Consider the following 5,197-nt stretch of genomic DNA (forward strand, 5'->3'; position numbering starts at 1 on the left):
CCAGGGGAAGAAAGCGGGAGGTCTCCAAGCTGGCTTTGTAGCCGCGCCGCGACGGGCAGCCCCCGCGTGGCTGCCAGACTGCCCTATCATTACCTAGGGCAGCGTACCGCCCCCTCTGTCGCTCGCCACCAAACATTGAGGTGAAAGCTACCCGGCTTCGCGGGGCACCTCCCCTCCGCTCCTCGGAGCCAGTCTGCTGCGACCATTACCCAGGCGTGCCATTCTGGCCACCCGATCTCCAGGCAGAGCTGCACCCTACCGGTCCAGGACCATCCCTTTACAGGAGATGTCACATTCTCCCGGAGTTACCCTCCGCTGTTTGCTATTCTCCGACGCAGATAGAGCTAACTCAATCCCTCTTTCTGCAGCAGCTGAAAACCAAATTCCAATTTTTTTTTTTCTCCTTAAGAGTGTGTATGGGGAAGAATGGATGATAAATTGCCAATGAAATGTTCCCTTTGTCAGCTGTTGAGCAAGGTCCTAACAGAAACCTGTTCCAGAATGCCTTTGATAGAAATAGAACTGTGCAGGTAAGGGCAGAGAATTGGAGTCCCAGGCTGGCCCTGGGGGTGGGGGCTCAGTTTTGTCTTTTTTCCTCCATGGGGTTTTATTGGGTGGAGAGAAATCCAATTTAGATGATTGTTGACTTGAATACTACAAAATCCGAGGAAGATGCCTTTGAAGGGAAAGACCTGGTTGGTCTTAGTCCTGGACTGGGTATTGGGGCACTTGGGTTCCAATGCTGGCCCTGTGTCAACCAGCTGTGTGACAGGGGCCAAGTCCCTTCCATGTTCTCGGCCTCTGTAAGAAGAGGGGATTAGCCAAATGATCTCTAGGGGCACTTCCAGCTGAGAGGCAGAGGGAGGCAGAGAAGAAAGGGAGATAGAAAAGGGAGAGGAAAACAGTGGTGTCCTAGCGGTAGTGGGGAAGAGAGAGTGGGTGCCATAGAGAGTGAAGAAGAGAAAAGTCAAGAATCTGCCTTCTGAGTCACTAAACAAGCTTAGTGACTGTCTCAGCGTTGCCTCCCTGGTGCACACACACCTCTACCTGGGGACCCTCCTGGCGATGGCTTTCCGAGGTCTTTGGCATACCCTCTTGTGGCCAGCAGAGAGACTAGGATGGAGTCGAAGGTCTCTGAGCTGGTGTCCCCTCTGCTCCAGGAAAGAGGTCAGGAGTCAGGGGAAATTTCAGGTCAGCTGGAAAATTACAGAGCCAGGAGAGAGTGGACGGTGGTATTTTCCAGGCTTGGGAAAGAACACTCAGAGCATGAGAGAGTTGTCCCACCACAAACAAGTAAGAGCCCCCCTCTTCCTCCTGCCTTCCGCCACTTCTTTCCAGGGGACCTTGTGCTTTATGCCTTGTGACAAGGAGATGAGGAAGGAGAGCTCAGGGGAGTGAGCACACAGTCTGGATCCCATGGTGATTCAATCACCCCTCCCCAATCAAACCAGGTGGATGCACTGCCCAGGCCCCACCCAATACAGGGTACAGTAGGGCTCTCTGCTCTGAAAATCCCCCTCTTTCTGCTGATGGAGCCTCATGTTACAATAACAACAGTTAACCATTACTGATTGCGCCAGGCACTGTTTCTATATACTTTGCGTGTATTAACTCATTGAATCCTTAGGTCAACCCAAGAGAAGGGTACCATTTTTCAGATAAAACAGAGGCAATTCCTCTGGCTAGTTATTTCCCCCACAGCCCCCGGTTACATAGAAAAAACAGTAACCAGGCCGGGCCGGTGGCTCACGCCTGTAATCCCAGCACTTTGGGAGGCCGAGGTGGGCAGATCACCTGAGGTCAGGAGTTTGAGACCAGTCTGACCAACATGGTGAAACTCCCATCTCTACTAAAAATACAAAAATTAGCTGGGCACAGTGGCAGGCACCTGTAATCCCAGCTACTCAGGAGGCTGAGGCAGGAGAATCACTTAAACCTGGGAGGCAGAGGTTGCAGTGAGCTGAGATTGCACTATTGCACTCCAGCCTGGGTGACAGAGTGAAACTCCATCTTAAAAAAAAAAAGCAGTCCCTGGGCCCCAGAAACAAGGCAGAGGTAGTAATCCCTCAGCAAGCCTGGCCAGTGACTTCAGAGCCTCAGAGAAAACTCATACTATTCTCTAGGATGCTGTGGCATTCTGGGCAAATGACAACTTCTCTGGGCTTCATCTCTCCATGAGGTCAGCTGTAGTAAAACCACCATGGCCCTTTCCCCTCCTCTCCCTTCCCTCCCCCACACCACACACACACACACACACACACACCTACCTCCCCGGCCACTTCCCATTTATAGGAAATGGGGGATGACGTGAGGAGCAAGGCCATCCTTGGGGAACTGCTAATAGTCTAGCTGTATATTGGAGAAACCAAAGATGCTGGCAAAATGCATTAGCAATCTCTGCCCCACCCCCACACACGGCCCTTCTTCATTGTCTTTGGGCTCAGAGCAAGCATCCTTCTCATTCCATGGAGAAAAGATACCCAGCTGCAACTGGTTGGCCTCACAGAAGCCTGAGAAATTGTGAAGGACCTGGAGTTCCCTGCTGTTCCCGTCTCTTGCCAACTCTATCGTCGGGGGCAGTGGTCCACCTGGAGTACTCTGTGCTCCTCCCTGTCTGGCTCGGGATGAGAGTGAGCAGTCTCTTCAGGCATAAGGGCCAGCAGCAGGGCCAAATCCTGGTGGTGGACTTGGAAGGAGGAGGGATGGGCCCCCTGGACACAGCAATTCCATTTCCGGAGTTTCTGTGGTGGCAAAGTAATCAGAGATGTATATATCAGAAGTATGTAAGAGCTTTTCATCTCATCATTCTTTGTAATAGTGAAAAACTAGAAACAATTTAAATGTAGAATAAGAAGCCATTGGCTAAGCAATTTATGGCAAATCCACTCAATGGAACACTATGCTGCCATTAAAAATGATGGCATAGAATAATTTTAATAGGCGAGATGTGGTGGTTCACGCCTGTTATCCCAGCACTTTGGGAGGTGGAGGTGGGTGGATCATTTGAGGTCAGGAGTTCGAGACCAGCCTGGTCAACATAGTGAAATCCCACCTCTACTAAAAATACAAAAATTAGCCAGGCATGGTGGTAGGCACCTGTAGTCCCAAGCTGCTCTGGAGGCTGAGGCAGGAGAATCACTTGGACCCAGAAGGTGGAGGTTGTAGTGAGCAGAGATTGCACCACCACTGCACTCCAGCCTGGCCAACAGAGACTCCATCTCAAGAAAAATAATAATAATAATAATTTTAATAGCCTGGGTAAATGTTTATGGTGTTGATTTTTTTGGGTTTTTTTTTTTTGAGACAGAGTCTTGTTCTCGGCACAATCTCGGCCGATCTCAGCTCACAGCACCTCTGCCTCCCAGGTTCAAGTGAGTATGTCCAGCTAATTTTTGTATTTTTAGTACAGATGGTGTTTCCCCTTGTTGGCCAGACCGGTCTCAAACTCTTGACCTCAAATGATCTACCTGCTTCTACCTCCCAAAGTGCTGGGATTGCAGGTGTGAGCCACCATGCCTGGCCTTATGGTGTACTACTAAGTGGGAAAAGCCAGCAACAAAATGGTGCACAGTGGATATGCATTTTTTTAAATTACATATATACTAATGCAACAAGATTGGATCTTGGAACAGAAAAGGGACATTAGTAGAAAAACTGGTAGAGTCTGAATAAAGTCTGTGGTTTAACAAATAGTGCCACCAGTATTAATTTCTCAGTATTGCTTTTGTTTTTGAGACAGGGTCTTGCTCTGTCGCCCAGGCTGGAGTGCAGTAACGCGATCTCTGCTCACTACAACCTCCACCTTCCACGTTCAAGTGATTCTCCTGCCTCAAGCCTCCTGAATAGCTGGTACTACAGGTGTGCATTTTTATTTTATTTTTTTGTATTTTTAGTAGAGATGGGATTTGACCATGTTGGTCAGGCTGGTCATGAACTCCTGACCTTGTAATCCACCCACTTCAGCCTCCCAAGTGCTGGGATTACAGGCTCAAGCCACCGTACCCGGCCCTAGGTGTGCATTTTTGTACAGACAGAGCCTCATTATGTTGCCAGGGTTGGTTTCACACTCCTGGGCTCAAGTGATCCTCCTGCCCTGGCCTCCCAAAGTGCCAGGATTACAGGTGTGAGCCACCAGGCCTGGCCAATTTCTCAGGGTTTTTATTTTTTGTTTTTTGAGACAGAGTCTCACTCTGTTGTCGCCCAGGCTGGAGTGCAGTGGCGTGTTCTCAGCTCACTTCAACCTCCACCTCCCAGATTCAAGCAATTCTCAAGCCTCACCCTCCCGAATAGGATTACAGGCATGTGCCACCATACCTGGCTAATTCTTGTATTTTTAGTAGAGATGGTTTCACCATGTTGGCCAGGCTGGTGTCGAACTCCTGGCCTCAAGCAATCCACCCACCTCAGCCTGCCAAAGTGCTGGGATTACAGATGTGAGTGACCGTACCCAGCCAATTTTGCAGTTTTGATCATTGCAATGTGGTATTTTAAGATGTTAACATTAGGGGAAACTGGTTGAAGGGCATATGGGAACTTAGTATTATCTGTGCAGTTTGCCTATAAATCTAAAACGATTCCAAGATAAAAAGTTGTTTAGTTTAGGTATATATCTAAAGAGAGAAAATTATTATTATTATTATTATTTTTTTTTTTTTTTGAGACGGAGTTTCACTCTTGTTACCCAGGCTAGAGTGCAATGGCGCGATCTCGGCTCACCGCAACCTCCGCCTCCTGGGTTCAGGCAATTCTCCTGCCTCAGCCTCCTCAGTAGCTGGGATTACAGGCACGCACCACCATGCACAGCTAATTTTTTGTATTTTTAGTAGAGACGGGGTTTCACCATGTTGACCAGGATGGTCTCGATCTCTTGACCTCGTGATCCACCCGCCTCGGCCTCCCAAAGTGCTGGGATTACAGGCTTGAGCCACTGCGCCCGGCCTAAAGAGAGAAAATTATAAGAAAGACATCACCACAATGTGGATACTGGTTTTTTGTGGTTTTTTGTTTTGTTTTGTTTTTTGTTTTTTGAGGCAGAGTACTCCCCTTATTGTCCAGGATGGAGTACAATGGCATGATCTTGGCTCACCACAACCTCTGCCTCCCAGGTTTAAGGCGATTCTCCTGCCTTGTCTCCCGAGTAGCTGAGATTACAGGCATGCACCACCATGCTTGACTAATTTTATGTTTTTAGTAGAGA

Source organism: Sapajus apella, unplaced genomic scaffold (assembly GCF_009761245.1).
Source record: "Sapajus apella isolate SASKATOON/1434 unplaced genomic scaffold, GSC_monkey_1.0 scaffold22, whole genome shotgun sequence".
NCBI lineage: Eukaryota > Metazoa > Chordata > Mammalia > Primates > Cebidae > Sapajus > Sapajus apella.